This window comes from Protopterus annectens, chromosome 7.part0, assembly GCF_019279795.1.
Source record: "Protopterus annectens isolate FY-2018-M chromosome 7.part0, PAN1.0, whole genome shotgun sequence".
NCBI lineage: Eukaryota > Metazoa > Chordata > Ceratodontiformes > Protopteridae > Protopterus > Protopterus annectens.
Window position 1 is genome coordinate 509,941,018 of NC_056739.1, and position 25,449 is coordinate 509,966,466.

Consider the following 25,449-nt stretch of genomic DNA (forward strand, 5'->3'; position numbering starts at 1 on the left):
TATTTGGATTTATCAAGAATTCTTGAACAAAGAAGTTGAGATGTATTTTGGTTAGTTCCTTTAAAAATGTGTGTTTTTCTGACAAACTGTTATGGAAGGCATACACTGAAATCAGAAAAATGTGAGTTTCAGCCATTTAATCCTTCAGCAAATGCTTGCTAATCCAAAGTCTGATATTCTATCAACTTGTGAAGTATATGAGAGAAATATTTAAATTCTGTTCCTGTCCTGATTGTTTTTATTTTTTTTGTCTCTGATTCTTGAACTAAGAATTTGAGAAGGCAGAAGGGAGCTGCTGTGTTCTGCACTGTGTAGTTCTAACTGCATCAAGTTAAGATGAATTTCAGGACCATTTTTCATTACTAGATACCAAGCAGGTGTCTGAGTGTGCTGTCATACAAATGGCTGTAACTGATAATCACTTGTGCGTGTGTGTGTGTGTGTGTGTGTGTGTGTGGGTGTGTGTGTGTGTGTGTGTGTGTGTGTGTGTGTGTGTGTGTGTGTGTGTGTGTGTATAGTTCTCAAATGTCCCAGATTTTTCTTCATAACTCTGGTATTTTCCTCATTAAATCCATGCCTTTCTGATACAGTGTTGTGAAGTGCAATCAAGAAATAACGGCAAACACGAGTTTCAGGTTTCATACCCCTCTGAAGATGCTTGCTAGTCCAAAACCTGTTATACTAGTAACTTTAAGAGCAGTATTTAAAATCTATTCCTGATTTTGGGTCTCTGTTTCAGATTCTTGTGCTAAACGTTTGGGAGGGCATGGAGAAGCAATAGCTAGCACTATAGGTTTCTCGCAGCAGTGAAATGAAATATACTTCTAGTTCATTATTTATGTATTTGTTCAATTATTTGATTGAAGGCAAACATCTGAGATGTGCACACTCATACAAGGGGTTGTAAGTGATGTTCACATCTATGAGGGTGTTAAACATTTTCTTTCTGCATCCAAGACTAGTTACTTAATAAAGGAAGGCACTGCATGTAGTGACCAAGACCATCATCACATTTCAAATGCTCTTTGTTTCCTTCTTTTGGCTGTTAATAGTGTCCTTATTATTTGGCTGTGAATAAACTTGTCAGCATAACATGTATAAGTTTAACATTAATATTTTAAGTATGGATGCATTTTGAATTTATCTTGTTTTTTGCAGGCAAGTGAGTGCAAAATACACTGTGTGAGGCTACAATAGTTTGTATGGAACCTACTGTAGAAAACAGTTGTGAGCTCCTAATGAATTGCTTCCTGTAATACATGGTTTTGATTCCCTTAGCCATCATTTGTCTGCTCTGTGACGCTGAAGAATAACTTCACCCTGCAGTACTCCTGGGCTTTCCTTGAAAAGGGTCACTAGCTAGTAGGCTGTCGAAGGCTGTTTGCAGCCTTCACATTGCTATTAATTAGTACTTCATTATATACTATTTCACTATGAATCTCAGCATGCGTCTATTAGGTTAATGGCTTGCCAGATACATTTTCTATAAATGTGAGTTTCAGAGGAAGAAAAGTTTACTGTTGCTTATGGTAAAAAGTAATTTGCCAGCGTAAGAGGTTTTTGCTTTGTTTAGTAACTGGTTGATGGTGTTTTTGCTGTTACATTTAAAATAAGTTTCAAATTATATCCACATTTCTGTGATCATTGTAAAATTAGAAAAGAAAACTGTGCACATTGACAGGTCTGAATAGTGTTTTAAAGTAATTCGGGAGACAGAAGCGAGTAATGGAAAACTGGTATGGGGGAGGGGTTACAGTCAACTACATTGGCTATGACCCCATTTGCCCATAATCTGGCTTTGGCTGCTAGAGGGTTTATCTAGGCAGTACATGGTATTTTTTGTTTGTCCTTTGCTGAACATCAGCCCTCTTACAGCCAATTAAACCCATTAATTCTCCATTCTCTGAGTACAAGAGGTAATCAAAGGAGGCCATCAGGCATTTTCTGATGACCACTATCTATGCTCCCCCTATCTACCTGAAGTGTATGTTCACTGATGCGGGAGCTCTGCAATGCAGGACGTACATGCTTCTGCACTCAACCTCCTCATGAAGCTAAGCCTCTTTGAATGAGTACAGCTGAAGCATCTTGTCTGTGGCTTGGTGCATACCTCCATTCTATCATAGGATCATAGGAGGTTACTGGGCTAATTGCCCTGAGGCCCTTACAAGCCTAGCCAAGCGTTTCTCCCCAAAAAAGAAACCTCATTCAGCACCTGTTGCCCCTGTCAGTGATGGACATAGGTGGAATCCCTGGGAAAAATTTGTGGTTTCCCATCCACTCATCGAGGTTGCACTTGAAGAGGGTCAGCAACATACTTTGTTTGACGTGTATGGGGAGTCTATTCCAGAGATGGGGCAGCCTCTGGGAAACAAACCTATCTTTCCAGCAGTTTTGTTAATGCTGTATATTAGATTTAGGCCTTTTGATAATGGAGCATTTCTAGTAGAGCAGGGTCTGAGATTGTCTTGTAGGCAAGACACAGATCACCTCTGAGAAATCTGTGCAATCCTGACTAGAGTGATAGTGATATGAGCCTGTCCACATAGGACAGGTGCTGGAGGCCATGGATTCCCTCTGTGAGATATATCTGTGGCCTTTCTGGTTGGTGCAGGCGTTTGGAGAGGTACATACCAAACAGGGCTTTGTTCTCAATCATTGGCCTAATGAGGGAGGAGTACAGAGAGGTAATAACCTCCTTTCTTCTGGTTGCAGTCCCTTTACTTATGAGATGAACCAAGTAAAAGTCTTTTCTTACCACTGCCACTACATGATGTCCGAATGTGAGATTATTGTCAACCTGTGTACCCAGGTCTCTCACTACAGGTTGTGTGCTTAGGTGGTTACCATTGATATGATAATCAGTTGGGCCGTGTTTTTGCTGAATGGTATGATAATACATTTTTTTGCATTTAACTTAAGTGAATGCTGCTATGCCACCCTCAGAAGGGTACAATGTTGCAGAAGACAGGACCTCTAATGTCCTCACAAAGATGGCCAGTCTTACATACCCACTCCCCACTGTTCTTCTAATGTATGAACCATTACTCAAGATGGAGTGACAGTCAAGGCTCCATCCTGTTATGTCATACAGTTAGGCTACGATGAAGTTTTTTGCTAAACAGTTTGGCTCACATTTTCACTTCTCTGTTTGCAAACTGACAGACCACATCATGATGAAAGGAAAACTGAACACCTGGGTAATAAGCCAAATTATATGAAGAATGCTCTCTTATAGAATTCTATGCTGGTTACTTTAAAAAGCCACAGTACAGAAAGTTTTACCACTGAAAAAGTATGCAGTCAGATTGCTAGAGGACTTTTCTACTGCTTTACATAAAAAGCACTATCAATTTAATCCACTGATGTAGTCATTAAAACAAGAAGGCATCAGTACAAGATTGACGTGTACTGCCTCTCTGATTATTATCTAAAAAGAAAGTTCAGCTTATTCAATGTTCCCAAGTGTGCTACCCATTTCTGAATGGTCATTTGGGGTGAGCCACTGACATGAAGCACAGCCTATCTCTTCTATGGGAGACATTGGGGAAAAGACTCTCAAAGCAGAGTCTCTAAGGGTTACATAAACAATCATTGTCAGCAGCTTGAATTTGTTAAGCTTTGTCCACTAAATTAGGAGTTACCAATGCTTCCTTTCACTTTGATCAAAAAACACCCTCTTCAAGTGAAGCAGTACTACTTTTGGAAAGATAGAGACCTCAGGTCCCTAAGGATGCAAGGACAAGGTTAGTGGAACAATGGCCAAAGTCGCAGTTAGTAGTACATGTGACAAAAGCACAAGAGAAAACATTATCATAGTCAGGAATGGAAAACTCAAAACAACCAAGAAGCAGCTTCAATGCTTATTGACATGTGACAATATCCAAAGTTGATGTATGTGGCACCAACAATCTTATGAGGGTTCTCGACTAGGAAAAGTAAAACAGCAAACAAATCCAACACGCCTGCAGAAGGATGTAAAGTCCACTCCAATGATGCCAAATAAACATGTACTTTAATATAACCTTGTAAAACTATAAAAACAATAACCACAAAGCGCTTTTCATCCCACCAGTGGTGAGACTTCTTCAGATGAACCATTAATCAAAATTAAAACATTTAAATACACTCCACTTTCTGGGCAAAGCTCCAACAACCATTGAATGGAACCTACCCATTACTCATTAACCAATAGCTGGAAACCTGCTTGCCATGGATTAACTGTGTTTTAAACCTAAATAAAGTAATACTTGTAAAAAATCATAAAGATACATTACTGTCTTCACAATAATATGATCTATTACACCACATATGCTTAAAAAGTTCTTAAAATCCCTTAAAAAATTCCATGCCATTAGATTAAGTATATATATATATATATATATATATATATATATATATATATATATATATATATATTTATATATATATATATATATATATATATATATATATATATATATATATATATACATAAAATTATGAACATACATATTTGTATTCAATATCACATTGAAATACCTATGTATTAAAACATTCTACCCTATTAAAAATTGATAATAACATTATTGTAACCATACGTAGTCAATCTGTTTTTTTAAAGGCCTTTATGCATACAAATGCAGTAAATTACTGGTGAAATAAATTAGAATGACTAGAACCATAAGTTCTGTGTATCAGATTTATACCCCTCCAATAATCTCCCTGGATCAAGTATGGGCTCTCAGTTAATACCTAAGTAATACCCTTACATGTGTAAGCACACAGTTTTTTTTCAAATTGCTGGTAGCCACACCTAATCAGTTGTAGCCTACCCTAGTGCTTACTCACATTTATTACCTCAAAAGATTTTTTAATTTTAATATACTTGTGATGGAATAAATTTCATTTAACCCAGGGTAAACACAAGCTTTAGTCCTGAGTTGCCAAATCGGTTCTAATCTTTCCAAATATAGGGATTCTAGGCCCCCTCTCCCATCCGGGATAACACTATCTATTGCCTTGAACTTAAAAATGTGGTCTGCCTGCTGTTGTCTGTGTCTACTCAAGACATTCTCAAAGTTCCCCTTCTTTATGGGGTACAGGTGTTCATACACTCTTTGTCTAAACTTCCTGTCAGTCTTTCCTATGTAGAATGCCAGACATTGCTGGCATTGGGCTACACAGACTACAGCTTTCGAATGACAGTTTAGCTTGTGTTTGATCTTGTATTCCCTGTCCCTGATGGTAAATAATGACCCAGTTGTTATATATGAAGTAATGGTACATACTGCATTTAAACACGACATTTCTATTCCCATACTTGGATATTACATTTTTAGATTCCAAGATGTTTTTCAAATTTTGCACTCGCTTGAAGACTAATCTAGGTGAGCCTTGAATTCTAGACCTCATGGTTGGGTCATTCCCGATGACATCCCAATTCTTATTAATAATGCCCATGATCTCATAACCATCTATACTGAAAGGTGTAAACAAACTACCCTGGACAAAGTTGTTCATACCTGAATCAGTATTCGATTCTGTCTTTGTGTTTACCGGTATGTTTTTCCTGTCCAATATTGGTTTGTAAAAACCCTTTGAAATTTTAGCCTGGACTTCATCCAATAGTTGATTCAATAAATAGTTTGGATAACTGCTGCTAGAAAACATTGCTTTTAGTTTTTTTACATTCAGTGACAAAATCAGCATCCTTTGTTACGATCCTTGCTGCCCTTACTAGTTGTCCCTTCACCACAGATCTTTTTTGGTGAAGGGAATGACAACTACTGAAATGTAAGAATGTATTTGAATATGTTTCTTTCCTGTAAATCATTGCTGAATAGCAGCTGTTTGTATACTCTTTGCTTAGACTTACATCTGGGTATGCTATATTGTCGGTCCCAAAATTAAAGGTAAAAGATAAGAAATGTGTAGTGTTGTTGAAATATGTTGCTAGTTCATCAGCTTGAGTTTCGTCCCCTTCAATTAACATAAAAATGCCATCTAGAAAAGTGGGTGCAGAAATGGATCTGGTGGGAGGGGGGTCTGCCCTGGTTTCTTAACATACTCTTCTTCCTAGTAAGCCATCATGAGGTTTGCTAGAACCTCTTCCATTGTGTAATTATCCATGTTGGGTTGTTCGCTGCTTAGATTGCTCTGCCCCCTTACATGCTGTGCTCTCTGCCTTTATTCCCCATTTTTGAACCCTCGTACCTCTGCTGGAAGCTGCCATTCTCCTGCCATTCTTTTCTGTAATTGTCACTTCTGTGTCTAGTTGGATTGTCAGTAGACCCTTCCCTTAGGTCTATTTGGCCAATCAATGACCCGGTTTGCTATGATGCTGGTTTTGGATAGGCAGAGCCCGTTTCATAGGAGTGTCATTCCCTGTTGAGCTTTTTCAGCTTAACGTTCTTCAGTTTGACTATGTGTTGGTCTATACTAGTCAAAGACCTTTCATAGTCAAACGTATACCTATGAAAATCCGCATTTTCTTTTATTTTGTTGTCCAAAACTGTAGCTTCCTCTATTAGTTTCTCTGCAAATTGCTGAAAGTGTTTACACATCACTTCCAGTAATTCATGGCCATGTTTATCAGAAAGCTTCAATAAGTCTTTATGGAACTCACATCCTTCCACTAATCCTGTAGGGAACTGCCACACTCTCAACCCCTTCAGTGTTATGTTCTCACTCATACATTCATTGAAATATGTAATTTCCAATTGTAGTTTTTTGTATTTCAAAATTCTCTGATCAAACTGTTTCAACAGATACGAAATGTCAGCATCCCCTCTAGCCGGTTGCTCCATTTCTTTACTTACAGTTGGTGTTTGAATAGACAAAGGCTCTCTCAGCCAATCTGTTCAATGTTGGAGCCCCAATAAGCCCTGAGGGTACTTCCTGACTTGTAGAAGCAAATTCGTTAATTGAAGAGTGTTCTTGCGACCTAGGTTGTTCCTCTGGTTCCATATTAAATTCTGTGTTATAAACAGCCCAGTTTCCATCCTCATTTGAATTACTCCTTTTGTCATTCTGGCCCAGGTTTTGGTCTAAACCCTGCAGAGAAGTACAGGAAGGGTTGGGTAACTGTAGAGGTGGGGTAGCCTTTACGATAGAGTCCAGTCTGGATGCAATGTCCTCCACTCACTGACTCGGACTCAGTGCTGCTATAAGGAGTGTAAAAGTGCCAACACTGCTATTTTGTGTCAGCGTAATGGGTGATCTTACAGAGTCTTCTGAGGCCATAAAGACAGGACACTTGACGAGGAAAAATAAAACAGCAAACAAATCCAGCACGCCTGCAGAAGGATGTAAAGTCCACTCCAATGGTGCCAAATAAACACATACTTTAATATAACCTTGAAAGACTATAAAAACAATAACCACAAAGTGCTTTTCATCCTACCAGTGGTGAGTCTTCTTCAGGTGAACCATTAATCAAAATGAAAACAGTTAAATACACTCCACTTTCTGGGCAAAGCTCCAACAACCAATGAATGGAACCTACCCATTACTCATTGACCAATAACTGGAAACCTGATTGTTGTGGGTTAACTGTTAATCTAATGGCATGGAATTTATAAGGGATTTTAAGAACTTTTTAAGCATATGTGGTGTAATAGATCATATTATTGTGAAGATATGAATGTATCTTTATGATTTTTTACAAGTATTAATTTAGTTGGGTTTAAAACACAGTTAACCCACAACAAGCAGGTTTCCAGCTATGTAGGAATAAAAGGAAGTGAGTACTAGAGAAAATAGGCATGGTAGCTACCAGCAACCCAGCTGGGTTGGTATATTTAAGAACAGGAGTTAAATTCTACTGCCACTAGGAAATTAAGTGGCCAGTATGAGTAAGAATGAACAGATGTAAGTATAGGATTTAAATACAAGAGAAATGCATCTGCTGCCATCAAGTACATTTGGAAGAATATGTACACAGATGGGCATTGGAGTTAAGTGTAGGAAGGAGAAAGATAGAGGTAAGTGCAGGAATGCAATCCTGTATCACTGGGTATAGGAGGGTATGTTAAGTACAGAGATTAAGTAAAGGATTAAAGTATGAGAGAAATGCAGATGTAAATACAAACAAAAGTCCCTGTTTCACCGGGTGAGTAGTGGTAGGTATTGTAGTTATGAATCTCTGAAATGCTCATACAATACCCTCATTGTCTCTAGCACCTTTATCTCCAGATGACCAGTTGTGGCTTGTGGAAATCATAATTTGTTTTTCCTACATCAGAGAAAGGCAGCATAGACATGATGCTTTTAACGTAACACCTAAGGATAGGGCAAGTGAAGAACTGGCTATACTGCTTTGTTTTAACAGAAACCAGGCTTCAAAAGGGAGTTGAAGGAGACGAATAGAGATGACAAATTCATCCTACCTTTGTAATTACTAAAACTTGTCTCCAACAGGGCCACAATTCAGTATTGTTATTGTTTCTTACAGATTAAAACAAAGTATACTGTGCCTCTATCTGTTGAAATTTAAGTCAGAACACTTCACTAATGACTTGCTGTCTTGTGTTTTTGATTTTATAACTCAATAAAATTGATTTAATAAAAAAATTGTTGTATCAGCTGGTGTTCCACAAAATGTGCTATACATTTCCTACTGGAAATCAGTATTGTCCTTGGCATATTTAGTGCCTTTACTCAATTTGCCCATCTAAGAACCTAACTGCATCACAATTTTTCCCTTATCATACAAGGATAACCTACATGTGTACCACATCTCTGGCATATAAACTCATTGTAAGAACTACCAAGAATTACTGAGGGGTATTGTGGTGCTTTGTCTCTGGATTGTCACTCTCCCCAGAATATCTGACATGACAAACATTTTAAAAGTCAAAAAACTCATAAAGTCACCCTGTATTCATAGCTAGGATGGGAACTTTCCTATGGTAAGGCCTGATGGCTAAGTAGCCTTTTGAGGTTGCTGAACAACGACAACTCACAATTACTCAATGGAAACATTTTTTTTCCTGAACAATGGCAATTCCCAGTTACTCAGTGGAAACTTTTTTCTCCTGAACAATGACAATTCACAGTTACTCAGTGGAAACGTTTTTCTCCATACAAATGCATTGATGGCTTTACATTTGACAGAAAAAGAAGGTCAAGTTTGTCATGGGTCAGAAATATGCAAGAACAAAATTATCTAGCTTTCATCCACCCATGGAAATCTGAATTGTTTGTAATTGTTCTTAATGTAAAGATTATGAAAAGTTTAGTTCAAAGTTGATTTTTGTATAACTTTTTAACTTAGTTTTGAGTGCTGCAGAATTGGTCATCTGATAAAATGGACGAATACTTGCTGATTCTATTCTGGCTTATATTTTTTTGGTTTATAAAGATAAGAGGATGCACCTGTCTGTACAATAGTCCAAATGCATGTGCCATAGACTTTAAGTATACTCACTGTAAGTCTGTAAGAGTGAGTGTGCATTTGTCTATATTTTCAATCTCAATCCAAATGTAATGAATTGCAGTGATTTATGCCACATCTTGAACCCAGAGAAATCCATATGCCCAACAGTAAATAATGCTGAAATACAAGAGCAAAAGCTAATGAATTACACATGATCCAAACTATGAGGCTAATACTTGATGGTTCATTCCTCTCAGCCATAGAAATCATACTGATGCTCATATGTAAAAAATCAGTAGGACATTAATTTTATGATGGGTTTTAAGCCCATTACTGAAAATCTAACAAAGTCTACAAAGGTCTGACTACTATCTTTTGTTTATAGGCTGAAAAAAGCCACTCTCTTTTGTCTTACCCCATTACCTGCACCACAGAATCTCATTATAATAGGGCTAGGGTCAGGGGCAAACTTAGGGTTAGCACACATTAGTAAGGTAAGCAAGGAGGCTTTGCCATAATCCTAATCCCTGCTCCTAACACTATCTCTGCATCTTACTTAGAAAAACTCTTTCCATGACACCACTAATACACTTATCCTTACTTAACCCTAATGCATAAACACTTGTGCAAACACAATCCCAGCCCTAATACCAACCCACTTGCCTCTGCCTCTATACTGGACTGGCAACATTCTGATAATGTCATTCTAAACTGTCAACATTCTGTATGGAAACTATATGCATATATATATCTGGTGTGTGTATGCATATATATATGTGTATGTATACATATATATATATATATATATATATATATATATATATATATATATTCACATTTGTGTATGCATGTGTGTGTGTGTGTGTGTGCGTGTGTGCGTGCGTGCGTGCGTGCGTGTGTTTGTGTGTGTGTGTGTGTGTGTGTGTGTGTGTTGGGCATCTCAACAAATGCCATGTTTTTCTGGCTTAAAAAATCATCTTGAGTCTTTAAAGAATACAGAAATAAAGATGCTGCTAATCTAACCAAGTGCAGAAAGGAGATTGTTCTCAGTTCTGATGACTGCAAAGGTTGTGGTGCATGCCACTGTAGAGTAACACTTTGAAGTTGTTGGATTTTTCAGTACAGTATCATGCTTCTCACTCAGCAATACTTTACTGCATAATAATATGATGCACATCTTGCAGAATTAAGCCCACCTTTAGTAATTACTGTAATGATCTCCCAGGCATGAATAAGAAAACATTAAATTGTTCATTAGCTTTTTTAATTTTTCGAAGCCTTTTGGATGCTGGATGGAAGAATTAGTGTTGAGTTATATGACTTTTTGTGTAGAAGTGACCATGTGATACCGTTTTTTTTTTTTTTTTTGGTATACCCAAGATTCATAAAAATGTTTTGAAACCACCATTTAGACCCATTGTGGCAGGCAGGGGCTCCAAAATTCATCCTTTGGCTCTGTTAATAGATTCCTGTGTACAACATGTGGTTGATAAGACCCCCCATTTAGTAAAGGATTCTTGGGAATTTTGGGGTTTAATAAAAAAAGGGTTATGGACAGAGAATATTATCTTTTTAACAATAGATGTTAAAGATTTGTTCACCAGAATTCCCAAGGGGGAGGGTCTCATGTTGTTTGAAAAGGTGTTATTTCAGGAATCGAAACTGGAACATGGCATGGCTACACTAGTCTGTGAGATGATGAGCATTATCTTAGACAATATTTTTTTATAGTTTGAGGGAGAGTACTATCAACAGATCAGGGGTGTAGCCATGGGGACAGTGTGTTCACCTGTGTATGCCAACTTGGCCCTTCTGGGTTGGGAGAATTAGTATGTATTAAATTGTCCTTTTTGGAGTAGTGTCAAGTTGTATGTATGTTATTTGGACGACATTTTTATCTTCTGGGAGGGTAGTGAGTCTGAGATTCCCAGGTTTATTCAGTATTTGAATTCCAGTACAGATTTTTTGGATTTCACATATCAGTATGATATCAAAGGTATAAACTACTTGGATACTTATATTTCAAAAGGAATTGATGCTTTTAGGTCAAAAATATACAGAAAGGACACTTTTTGCAATGCATATTTGCATTTTCAAAGTAACCACCCCATGGAACAAAAGAGAAGTATTGTTAAGGGTCAGGCCATCAGAGTGGCCTGTATGACTTTGCATTTTGAGGATTTGGGCCCTGAACTAGAAAAGGTTTCCAGTATGTTCCAAGGGGTCTATATTACTCGAACAAAAACTGCATTGCACGAATCCCATTTGAGCGACATAAAATGAGCCAATGTGGGGAATATCGAAAGAATGAACTGAGATCACCATAGGGAATTCTATACTTTACTTCAATCGAGTGTGATCTCAGTGTTGGTATATTTAAGTAGCGGGGGTGTTGGAGGTGCAGAGGGGGCTTGCTCCTCTGCATAAAACAGTTAGTAACAGTTTTTGTCTGGTAGTTTTTTTATTTATGACATTCGATATTTCCGACATTCGCTCATTGTGTGTCACTCAAATGGGATTTGCGCAATGCAGTTTTTGTTTGAATAATATAGACCCTGTTCTGAGATAGGGGATACCCCAATTATTTAGTAGAACAAATTTTGAATGAAGTACATGTGAAATGGGGTATTTTTTATAAACCACTCCTGGGGTTAGGTTTTTCTAAGTGTGAAGAATTTCAGGGATGGTCTTCAGACCAAAAAGTTTGAAAAACTTGTGTATTGCAGTATAGTTGGAATACCAATAGTATAAAAAAGTGATGGAATCTAACTGGAATATTTTTTAGAACTAACAGAGAAATTTTCAACAAAGTGGGAGGGAAACCAATGTTCACTAATAGGATAGGTCTAAACCTGAAAAAAACTTTTTGAAATGAAAATAGATAAGATTGAGGTGGTGGGTCCAGGCACTACACCATGTGGGATGTGTGCACAATGCCCATACATTAGCAAGCAGAGTAATATGGAATTGAACAATAACTTGAAGAAATTGTAACACCACTGGACTAGTTTACTTGGCAGTATGTGTGTCATGTACTCACTATTATGTGGGAAAAACAGAACGTATGTTAAAAAACAGAGTGAATGAACACAATAATGATATAAAAAAGCATAAATTATCTAGTGATTTGTACAAGCATTCCCTCATTTGTACAGGTTTTGTGAAATTTGTGTTTGGAATATTGAACATTGTCAAAATTAACCTTAGGGGTGGAGATTGGAAGAATTTATTAAAGAAAAGAGAAACTCAGTGGCAGCTTACATTAGCTGCAATGTTTCTACCTGGTCTGAATGAGACTGTTTCCATTGCTCCCATGTTGTTGGAAAGAGCTAATAGATGTTGATAATATATATATATATATATATATATATATATATATATATATATATATATATATATATATATATATATATATATAATTTTATATAAATATATATATATATATATATAATTTTAAACATGGCATGCGAATTTGGGTTTTATATTACATTACTTTAAGTAGGTATATAATTTATGTCTATATGTGAATTTTAGTAGGGTTTTTGAATTTATTCAGCATTTTATGACATGGTTTCTTTAATGTTATGTATAAAACTTTTGGAATTAATGAGGTTCAGTTATGATGTCATTAATTGAAAGTATTTAAATGGTTCTTTTTTAGTATGAAGTTATATTCTGATGAAGTCTCTTACAGGAGAGGAAAGCACTTCATACTAATAAATTACTGGATTTTTATTCTTACTTCCTGAGTGCTTTTTCTGCAAGGATGGTATTTCAGTTATTTCAGTGACATTTGTCATATCTGATGTCAGCCAAAAGTGCTCTTCACAGCACCCGCAATATGCCCAGTAATGACTCCTTCTGCAATTCGTACAGGGTTACATGAATTGGTAACATATCTAGATACAATTATAGATTATTTTTTATAAGACCCATTGCACCTTCTACTATTGGAACTGTCCGGGTATCTTTCTTCCACATTGCTCTCATTTCTGCCTGCAGATCCTGATATTTTATGACTTTGTCTCTCTCTCTGTACACAAGACACTGTAATCACTGGATGTAGTGATTTCAATGATCAGTGCTACTTTTGTCGTCTTTTCTTGGACCACTATATCTATTTTTCTAGTATCTGTCTTTTGAACTGTTGGTAATGGGTGATCCCATGTCATATAAACTCAATCATTTTCTACGATGCTTTGTGATTCATGTTTCCAGTGTTTTTCAGCCACTTCAGTACCATAATATTTGCACAATCCCAAGTGAAACAGTCTTGCCACATTATTATGCCTTTCAGTATACAGTTCTTCTGCCATTAGTATGTCACAACCAGCAATGAGGTGTGCGACTGTTTCCAATTCGGTTTTGCAAAACTTACATTTGTCTGTTTCTCCCACATGTTCAATGGACTTTGTAAACCAGCATGTATGTAGCCCACTATCTTGCGCTGTCAATATTAACCTTTCATCTCTTGGTTTAAATTTGCCTCTCCTTAAACATTCCTGCATTCGTTCCTGATCATCATGTAGTTCTTCCAGATGTTTTCTATACTTGCAACTGTATTTATGCTTTTTCCACATTTCTTGCCTTCTCATCTGGTCCTTCACCTTATAGTCTTTCTTTTCTTTTTTGGTACATTTAGTTGCTGCCTCATTTTTATCTACTTCTGGTTTGATTTCCATTCCTGCGTGACACCTATATGATTTTGTTAACTTAAGCAGAGAAGTCATCTTAGATTTATTCTCCTCATGTTTCAAAACTTTCACTACATATGGGTCTTGTGAGGTCAGCAAATATGTGTGGAGTCCTATGACTGCAGATCTATACATGTAATCAATTTCAAGGAGGATCATCCTTCCTTCGGAACGGGGAATATATAATCTTGGTATACACTGATTTTTATAAATCATTTAGTGAACATGAAGCATGCTTCTTGTTTACCTATCTAATCTATCCAACACATTTTGGGGCCAGTCAGTCACTCCAAAACTGTAAGTTAGGACAGGAAGAACAAATTGGTTTATAGCTTGGGTTTTGTTCCTAGATGTCAATGCTGTTTTCAGGATTAATTTAAGTCTTCTAAAGAATTTCTTACTAAGTTTTGTTTGCATTTGCTCATGTTTTATTGTTGATCCTTCATCAATTCCCAAGTATTTATACACTCCCTCTTTCTCAAGTGCTTTTATATCACATTCTTGTCTCAAACTGATGCTTTCCTGGTGCTGCAGTTTTCCTGATTTAAAGGTTGCTTTTGCAAATTTATCAAGACCAAATGAAATTCTTATATCATCTGAAAACGTTTTGACAACCTGCAGCTGTGTTTTCAGTTCCTCATCTGATGAGCTATATGGTTTTAAATCACTGACAAAGAGAAGATGAGAAGTCTTTAAAGTTTGGTTTTTCAAGGAGTCAAATTGTAGTCATGGCCTAAGTTGTTAAGTAAACAGCTTAATGGGTTAATGCCAAGGCAGAATAGCAATGGTGACAGAGAGTCACCCTGAAATATCCCCCTTTGAATTTTTATCCCTGGAATAATCTGTCCTTTATCATGACTTAATTGCAAAGTGGTCTGCCACTGTTTCATGGTCACTGCAATGTAGTTGATTAGTATAGGATGTATCTTATACATTTTTAAGCACTCATTTATCCATCAATGTGAGATACTATCAAATGTTTTTTTATAGTCAATCCATGCCATACTTAAATTCTTCCCCTTTTTGCAGTTCTCCAGTATGACTTTATTAAATGACAGATGATCCTTTGTTCTGTATGACTTTTTTTTATTGATCTTTTGTTCTATTGCCATAACTGAGTTTTCTTCTAAATGACTATACACTCCCATGTATAGTTTATATGTCATTGGAAGGCAAGTTATTGGTCTATAATTTTTAGGGAAGCTTGCAGGCTCACTCTTGAGTAGGAGCATTGTTTTAGGTCGGTGTCTGTTTGGGGTGTGCATATAAATAGTTCTTACTCATGGCTAAATCTTCGTGCAAAGATGTTAATACTTTTAATCAAAAGTTAGGTACTGCATCTGGGCCTGCGGTTTTCCAATTAGAGGCTTTTCTTAAATTTGTTTTAATCTCTCTGGCTGTTACTTTATCCCATTTCATATCCTGTACCTTTAAACTTCTTATTCTTTCTTTTACTTCTTCTGTCCATTTACCATCTTTGTTATGTTCCACAGGATCTTTATAGATACTTCTCCAAAATGTACCTATTTCCACTTTTTTTGGAGGTCTTTCAATTCCTTTTATCTTGTTTCCCAATTCGCTATAAATTTTTTTGGAGTCATCAATAAATTGCTTATTTTATACTTTTCCTTTTCATTAGCTGTGTAATTTAGCCAATGTTGAAACGACACTTGTTTAAGCTTGTATAGATAGTAAAACAGAGAAAGATTTATGATGGGAACTTAATCAATAAAATAAACACCCTAGTAACAAGTGACAGAAATTTACAATTTTATTATTTTTATTTTCCCTGCCCCCTTCCCCCCATGACTATCAAGCTTCCTGCCATCCAGCAAAATGTTCCATTCATTCTGTTTGAAAGTGACAGCTGTAGAGCACATCTATTCCTTCAAGGAGCAAATGATGGCAGAAGGACCATCACATGTATAGAGAACTGCAGACTAGTCATTCCCTCAATGCATGACCAACAGCATGCTCAGGCTACATCATGCAAGAAGTCTTAGTAAGTGCCCAGCTTTCCCAATGGAGTCTTATATAGAAAGTCCACTAATACATGCACACTCTCCCCCTCTCTCCCAAAAAAGTAACCATATGTTACCTCCTCATGCCTCCCCCCTTTAAAAGCTCCACCAGTGTTCAGGGAGCAAAATAAATCTGGGTTGCTTCGATTGTCATCTGAGTTTTATCCTTTCCTGTCACAGAGCTGGAAAATGTATAGCTTTTGAAATGGACAGCAAAGTGCCCATCACGGTCTACTTCAAATTAAATATTTTGAGTAGTATTAATATTCCTATACACTACTAGAAATTTTGGCAGCACATCTGTCACTCCTATAAACATTGAAATGGTATACTATATTTTAGCTATTCTTGCATGCAAGAAGTGCTTTGGTCTTATCCATCAGGATGTACTATACATTGCATCAGTGTTTTCTCACATTTTCTGAAGCAGGTTCTGCTACATTTACTCATACTTTTCCTTAAAGCTTCAACCTTTGTGCTGACTAAGCCAATATCTATACAAATGTACAAAGGTTGCTTTTTGCTGCCTCCAGTTTTCCTTACCTTCATTATTTCTGCTTTTGTCATTACTACCAGTCCAATATATGTGCTGCTGTATGGTCTTTTTGTTTTCTACCTTCCTTGCATTCTTAAGCATTATCCAATACCATTTTAAGCTCATCAGGTTTACAATCCTTCATGTTCTTCTCACTTCCAAACCTCTTGTAGCAAGCTCTATTATATACATCGTCTACGTTTGCCACTATGCTTTCTTCCTTCGATTTAATTCCAGACCCTCTGACCTCAAGTGCAATCTGTCCTTAGTAAATATCATTTTCCTTTACCATCTACTGCTTTAATTATCTAGTAGCCCATGGCTTTGCTATCTTCTTAACTCAGTCACAAGGTTTACTGCTCTATCCTGGTCATTCTTGAGCTACTGACCTTGGAAACTGATAGCACATCACAGAAGGCTACTGCATGTCCCATCTCCTTGTACCTTGCAGCTACCAGTGTGGTGATCCTGATGGATTTTTACTGGTTGTCTCAGTTAAGGCATTTTTTCCCAAATGACCCATTACAATGGGATGCTGGCTGCCAGATGCACCAAGATAAATTAGTGACAGGGCATTCCGTGGCCCATACTGACTAATCATGGACACGGAACACAGGATTATTATTATCTACAGAGAAATCATGTTTCTAAAGAGTCCTTGCTGTATATTAATGCAGTAAAAGTAATGCAGCAAGAAAGGCAAAGGATAGCTCCATGAATGAGCAACCAAAAATGTATTAAAAACCATGAGGAAGGACAGTTATTAATAACATTATGAAATAGTTTAGTCATTCAGAGCAATCTTAAAAGTAATTTATGCAAAATGCCTTACATTCCCCGGGATTCATGAAGCTCGGTGCAAGGCCGGTGTAAGGCTTGCGCCGGCAGTGCAGTGTATAATCGGCATAGCAGCGCCATATGCATAGTAATGAGTGCGCAACCACGAACCGTGCAGAGGCAGCGTGGCGAGCCCAAGTAGGATGCGGCCGTGGGCGTGACCAAGCAGGCGATGAGCAACCTAAAGTGCTGACTTCCACAGGCCGCCTGCAATAGTAACCGCACCAGCCAGGGTCCGTGGATAATGAAACGTATGCAGAGTATGCAACATAGTACCCGTCCACACAAAACAGAGAACCAAACATTAACCCACGAAGTCCAAATTGTACCCGTCCAAGGAACAAAGGATACGCGTAATACCGTGTCCGTCACGCAATGCACTGTCAGTGGGCATACCCAGTGAAGGTGTACCGCAGCATGTCAGCACGCCGCACCTACACAGAACTAGCCACATGGGCATGGTCACCAGCAGTAGTGAGAGTACACAGCTGGGTAGCCGTGTCGATATAACAACAAGAAGGAAACCAGATACTCTAAACACAGACAAACATGTGCATAGCAACATGTACTACACCCAGCAACGTGCCCGTTGCATACACATAGGGCGGCATATGCCTGGCGTAATATCCAGAAGCAGAACCCATGCATGCAAATGTAATACACAACAGCCCGTCATAGCATGTAACCCGCACCCATAATGCGACCGTGCACTCAACCCAGCTAGCAGTCTTGCGCGGCTGCACACCTACACAACGGGTACACTTGAAATGTAGTAAGTATTGTCCTAGAGCGGTGCCGCGGGCAAATATGTACCCCTCATGTTAACATCCCACCTCAGGTACAGATAGCCAAATGGCTGCATGTGAATGTGTCGGCAGAATGTGTACATCCCACATGTGGTATGGACCTGTCGAAACCTCATAGGCGTGCACATACGGTGCTATAACTGTACACATCTGGACAAGGCAGTATGTTCAGCCACTGTACTGATGATTAGCTATGCAGACATGTCAAACACAACACATGCGGAACATCTGCCACCAAGCAGGACCCCAACAGGGTGCCACATGCACAGAAGGTGAAGGTGGGACATCACACGTTGAGAATAGCGTTGCCAGATGGCCAAACACTCACGGCCAACGCAAAGGATGAAATAACATGTATATGCCTGGATGAATGGGTATGTCATAGCATGGGAATAGGCCAAGCTATCCAACATAATAGCCATGCGTACCAGATACAAACTGCCAGTAACACACAGTAGTAATGCAGGAAGGCATACGATTGTGGGAATAGCACAGGACATATGGCATGTGCCAAGTCTTCACGCATGACACAAATGTCAGGATGGGGCTCCCAAAGAGGAACATGTGCCAACCCACCCCCACAGATGTACCGGCGGTGGAAACACATCCCAAACACACCAACACTAACGTCCATCCCACGACAGCAACGGAGGCAGGTCAAAGACCACCATGACGCGTGCACAAACAGAGACACGTGTAACTGTTGCCCTAACAACCCCCCACAGGCCAACGAATAATAGTATGGACATATGCATGTAATGCTGCGAAGGATGTGTGGTAGTCCTCAGTATCACAGAGGTAGGTACACAGATACACTGTAATCAACCGTGACGTATGTGCTGTACACAGCATACCTGCAGGTAATACATAGTTCAATCATGTGCCACAGAAATATACACATACGAATGAGGATAGGGGATAGACAAGTGTGAATGGGACAAACTATGAACATAGGTTCATAGGTCCATAGGTACATAGTAGGCTATCTGCCCAAGGGCAGCTATAACCTAGCCCATAGTTATGTTGCCTTTGCCAACCCTCCAGTCCAAAGATAACAATGCCTATTATACTGCTGTACCTCTGTCAAGCAGTGACAATGAAGTAATCCCTGGGGTATATCTGCAATCCCCCATCCATTGGACAAGATCCCCCTCGAACAAGGCCAGTGAGGCGCTCTGCCTCACATGTACTGGGATGTTGTTCCACAGCATAGTGAGTGTCTGAGTGATGAATCTGTCCCTCCAACACATTCCATTAATGACCGTGTCAAGGTTCACGTCACCTGCCCCTGTGGTTCTGAGGGATGTAGATCCATTAGGTGAAGCATAGTCATCAAATATGGGTCGACATGGCCTTGTATGTCAGGCACAGGTCACCACTGAGCAAGTGGTATGTGACTGAATGGAGCAGGAGTCCTGTCAGTCGGGCAGCATAACACAAATTCCTGACACCCTGCATCCGTTTGACGATGAACCTATGGGGCCTTCCCAGCTGCTGCAGGTGTCGGGTCAGATATCCTCTGAACGGGGCAATGTACTCAATCATAGGTCTAATGAGTGATGAGTACAAGGCGATGACCTCCTGATCTAGATGTGAATCCCTGCACCATCAGGTGTGCAATGTAGAAGGTCTACCTAACTACGTTAGCTTAGCGTGTGTGTCGAGCGAATGGTGACTGACAACCTGGGTCCCCAGATCCTGGTAACTCCTCTGTGCTCAGTGGATTGCCACCTATATGGCAGCAAGGGGTAACCATGTTCTTCGAAGGTATGACTATAATTTCCGGAATTTAGCTGTAGGCCATGTCCCTGGCACCAGATATCCATATCTGTGAGGCCCTTCTGAAGGATATCTGTGTCAGATGTCCGTCCCACTATGGCACCCAGTTCGCAGTCATCTGCAAACATTGTCAGCCATAACCCCCTGTGATTGCTTGTACTTTGGAAATGTAGATGCAGAAAAAGAGTGGACCCAAGACTGAGCCCCGTGGGACACCGCCTGTGACCGGCTGTGAGTCTGACTTGGTGCCAGCAACTATGACCATGTGGGTTGTGTCACCTAGCCAGTTTGCAACCCATCCTGCGATGTACGGGTTCACATCCAAGCCGATGGGTTTATCAATGATACCTGAGGGGGGTATTGTGTTGAAGGCCTTTGCCAGGTCGGGGTAGGCTGTATGGACTGCCCGACCCTCATCAATGGCCTCGGTGACTGTTCCTAAAACATTAACCAAGTTTTAAACGCATGATCTGCCTTTGACCAAGCCAAACTGGGTTGGATGCAAAGTATGCAAGTCCCCTATGTCGTCATCTATGAGTTCCATTATGATCCTTCCCCATGGCTTTGCAGATAAGGCTTGTCAAGCTAATGGGACGGCAATTACCAGGGTCAGTGGAGGCACTGCCCCTGTGAAGTGGACTACAGTCGCCATGCGCCACAACTTGGGTACGTTACCTGAGGTGTGGCTAAGATGAAACAGCCGTCCTAACTGTGGGTCTAATACCTCAATGAGTTCGTGGAGTACACAGCCAGGACACCATCTGGTCCCATGGATGCTGTGTTCACTGCCTTTGGGAGAGCATGTCCCACCTGTGCGTTACAGAAGTCTCGGGGGCCACAATCCTCTGGTACAGACATCTCTCCATGTGGGGAGGAGGTGGGGGGAGATGTTTGCATCGAACCTGTCAGCCAGTATGTTGGCAATGTGTGTATGTTCAGTAAACTTCACATCATCCTGAACCCAGTCCGAGCATATCTGGGAGTGTCCTCCCAGGTGTCCAACATAGCTAAAGAAGGCCATATGATTGTCTGTCGAGTCCTTGGTGATATATCTGTCGGATTTGCCCTGGATGATGTCATGAGAGCTTGTAGTTCTTCACATAGAATGAGCAAGGGTGTCATACCTTACAAGGATTCTGCTCTGTTTTGTAGTAGCTACCTCCTTTCATTGTAGAGCTTGTGTATGGCTGGGGTACACCAGACTGGATGCTTGGCATTGGTACAAAGACTCACAGTTGTGTAAGGGATTGCCTGATCCATGCAGTCCTGTAGGTGCTGGTAGAAGGCATATGTAAGTGATTCAGTGGCTTGAGTAATGTTTACCACTGGCTCAGGGGCCTTAAAGGAGACCACACTAGTGTTTAGAAGTGTGAAGTCGGCTTTTGAGAAAGCCATATGTATGGTAACGGCACCACCCACAGCATTGTATGCCAATAGCAGAAGCTATTGTCCAAATAACATATTATCATTTTGGTTATTAAATTATTCATTATTATTTATTCAGTTATTTGTTTTAGCTACTTACACTTGAAAATGCCGGTAAAACCGGTGAAAGTGCTCGTGATCTACTTGTTTTGGTGGTGTTATTTTGACAATAAAGTGGCGATTCTTTCCTATTTGGATTTCTGAGGATGATTTCAAGCAGTTGCTAACCTGCATCTTTGGATGTACACCATTTGATTTCAGTTCTGAAAAACCTGGTTTACGTAGCACTACATAATATGGGTAGTCAAACAGACATCGCGATTGGGAACATACAGCAGCAGTCAAAACCACTGGCCAGATGGACACAGTCCAACAAGTTCTACGCTTTACATATGCACATTAGTGACCATTGTAGGACCCAAAATTGATCCGTCGCTATATCATCCAGCTGCTACGTTCCACCCAGAAGAAGCGACAGCCGTGACTCTGGCACAGCTAGACATATGCATCACCAGCGTGTTTAAGGTTGATGACAAGTGTCCATGAAATGCAGGACATATGAACAGAAATCCCCAGATTGTCGAGTCCATAGAAGTCGTCCACATCCCAGTCCGCACACATGAAGGATGTGTAATGGGTACCGTCGAGGGTTGCAGCCCTGGGGTCGTGGGTATGTAGAAATGGGGCTCGGTGTTGTTTGGCAGATAATCCGTTGTCCCGCCCCGTGGGAGGGATGTGGGTATAGCACATGCCTTACTCCCCACTAATAATGCAAAGCATCCACCGGATAATGCTAAATGCAGGTGTGAACTGTGTACAGCCCTATACCAGTGTCCAGTAGGCAATTCCCATGGATGGACAAGCGTACGACCAAGATGGCACCCATAACTGCACACCTGGTGGAATTACACAGCTGCAGTAAGGCATAACACAGGAAATACAGATAGGGACTACAGTAGACACTCCCCATACAAAGTCAGACCACCGTGCGAATACCGGTGTACACAGCACTCAATCTGCCAGCAAGAAAATGGGGATCACTCGCTTCCATACTGCGGAACAAATGGGCGACCTGTGGAACACATACTAATGGCACACCAACAACGTCAACTAGGAAGGTCATAAGATGGTTAAACTATGGTGTTCCCACTTATAAAGAACATCCTTCAATTAATTCATAGGATCTACATGTTATGGTGGTGTTATTTTGACAATACAGTGGCGGATATTTCCTGTTGTGACTTCTGAGGATTATTTAAAGCAGTTGCTAACCTGCATCTTTGGATGTACACCATTTGGTGTCAGATTTGAAAAACCTGGATTTCGTAGCACTACATAATATGGGTAGCCAAACAGACATCCGCGATTGAGGAACATACAGCAGCAGTCAAAACCACTGGCCAGATGGACACAGTCCAACAAGTTCTACACTTTACATATGCACATTGGTGTCCATTGTAGGACCCAAAAATTGATCCATACGGAATATCATACAGCTGTTATCATTCTACCAGAAGAAGCGACAGCCGTGACTACAGCACAGCTAGACATATGCACCACCAGCGTGTTTAAGGTTGATGACAACTGTCCATGAAATGCAAGACATATGAACAGAAATCCCCAGATTTCCGAGTTCATAGAAGTGCGTCCACATCCCAGTCCCGCACACATGAAGGATGTGTAATGGGTACCGTCGAGTGTTGCAGCCATGGGATCCTGGGTATGCAGAAATGGGGCTCGGTGTTGTTTGGCAGATAATCCATTGTCCGCCCGTGGGAGGATGTGGGTATAGCACATGCCTTACTCCCCACTAATAATGCAAAGCATCCACCGGATAATGCTAAATGCAGGTGTGAAATGTGTACTGCCCTATACCAGTGTCCAGTAGGCAATTCCATGGATGGACAAGCGTCACGACCAAGATGGCACCCATAACTGCAATCCTGGTGGAATTACACAGCTGCAGTAAGGCATAACACAGGAAATACAGATAGGGACTACAGTAGACACTCCCCATACAAAGTCAGACTGCCGATGCGAATACCGCGTACACAGCACTCAATCTGCCAGCACCAAAATGGGATCACTCGCTTCCATATGCGGAACAAATGGGCAACCTGTGGAACACATACCAATGGCACAATAACAACTTCAGCTAGGAAGGTCATAGGATGGTTAAACTATGGCGTTCCCACTTATAAAGAACATCCTTCAGTGAATTAATAGGATTAATGTCAATTGACCATGGAATACACCTAATCAACATCAAAGAACCGCTGGCACCTTATGGCACACAATCCAAAACACACATAGGTAGATGAAACAGTCAGCGTAGACATTGCCCAGGACAGGTCACAAATGGTATACAAAGGTTCCTTCATAGACATGTAAAGCTTTCACCCGTGGCTCCGTCAGACACACATAACATAAAAGCATCAGGCTTTAAATATCCCCTTACACTTTCATTGGTCAATTTCTCAGCAAACAATGAACATTTAACCACAGCATATAAAGCACAGACGCAATGTTAACTACACACACATATATTAACATCTCCAAAAACATCCTATTAACACATGTATCATATGATATTGTACTATGCCTAATACTCATCAATCAAAGATCTAACAATATATATAGAAGATATGTATATCATATCAATGTAATACAGTGGTAAACAACTGAAAGAGTGGGCTAATGTGTGTTAACTGTATATCTGTACCTAAACTACATTCCTGTTACGAGGGTTTAAGCCACCTGCTTTTCAAAAGAGGCTTCATCAGTGTTTCATCAGTCAGCCCTGGTGTGTGGTCAACCCTCCACCTAATAATCCATCTAAATCCACATTCTAAAGCATAGTTGATGAGGTCCCCCTTCTGGTATTATAACCTAGCCTTCGTAAAACACTGAATGTAAACGTATGCCTTGTGATGTGCTCATAGACCGTAGGCACACGTAATCCTGCAGCTGCCTAGGGCGCCACACTAGTAGGGCCACCTGTCTAGTAGATATGTCATGTAGGTACACCAGGATGGGGGCACCATGTGTTGTGGTGGTGGGCGCCATGGAGCCCTATAGCCTAGGGCAGCAGTCGATCTAAGGCGCTGCCATGGAGGTAATCACGGTCTGCAGGTATGTGCAGAAGTGCACATGAAACAGCGGTCCACAAGGATTACCCATAGTGGCGACACCTGCACAGATGGCTATAGTGGGACACACGACCATGCATACAGCACAGTTAGACATACACACACCATAAATAGGCAATTATACACAAGGTTTATGGCGGGTACAGTGTCAGTACAGCAAGGATAGCTGTCTGCCACGATATCCAGCAGATGTCTCTAGGGTGTTCTGGAATACGGACGTTGCATGGACAATGAGTGGATATGCATCGTACTACAGTTCTATGTGTCAGCCGTGCAAATATGCGATACATGGGACAGACAGCTGTCCATGCAAGAGCAGCGCTATGGGCACAACATAGGTATGTAGATATACAATGACAGAGATACAGACGGACACATGTGGCAAGGCGTGAGTGTAGCGTTACACAGCACCACCCACCACACCATAGCAGGGTGCACGTGGAGAACACGCTACGGAGGTCGCCAACCACAGCAGGCACACAGGCAGTCCACGAGCTGCGTCTCACCATCCACAAACACTCGGATGGCGGCAGGATATGAGTGTTCTGCGGAAACTCTAAAGCCATACCCTATGAACCCATGCGGCTGGGAGCATAGACACACACACACATCTGGCAGGCATGGTGATTGACCTCACCCCCACATACCCACCGCACATCAGTATGACACAGGTATGGAGCGGCTTCGTGGACCACCGAACACAGCACCGTCAGAGGCACATGTCCAGGTGGGTGACAACATCCATAAAGGAATAGCCGCCGATAGCCAAGGTATGTGTTGCCAAGCATCTAAAATAACTACACTCTACTAGGAAAGCTGTGAACACACACACCCCACACACACAC

The 25,449-nt window shown here is 40.3% G+C and overlaps 1 protein-coding gene across 2 annotated transcripts in view; it reads left to right on the top strand.

Moving 5' to 3' along the window:
* The window catches only part of LOC122806572, a 646,200-nt gene that overhangs the window by 35,031 nt on the left and 585,720 nt on the right, over positions 1–25,449 (top strand). The window lies entirely within an intron of this gene.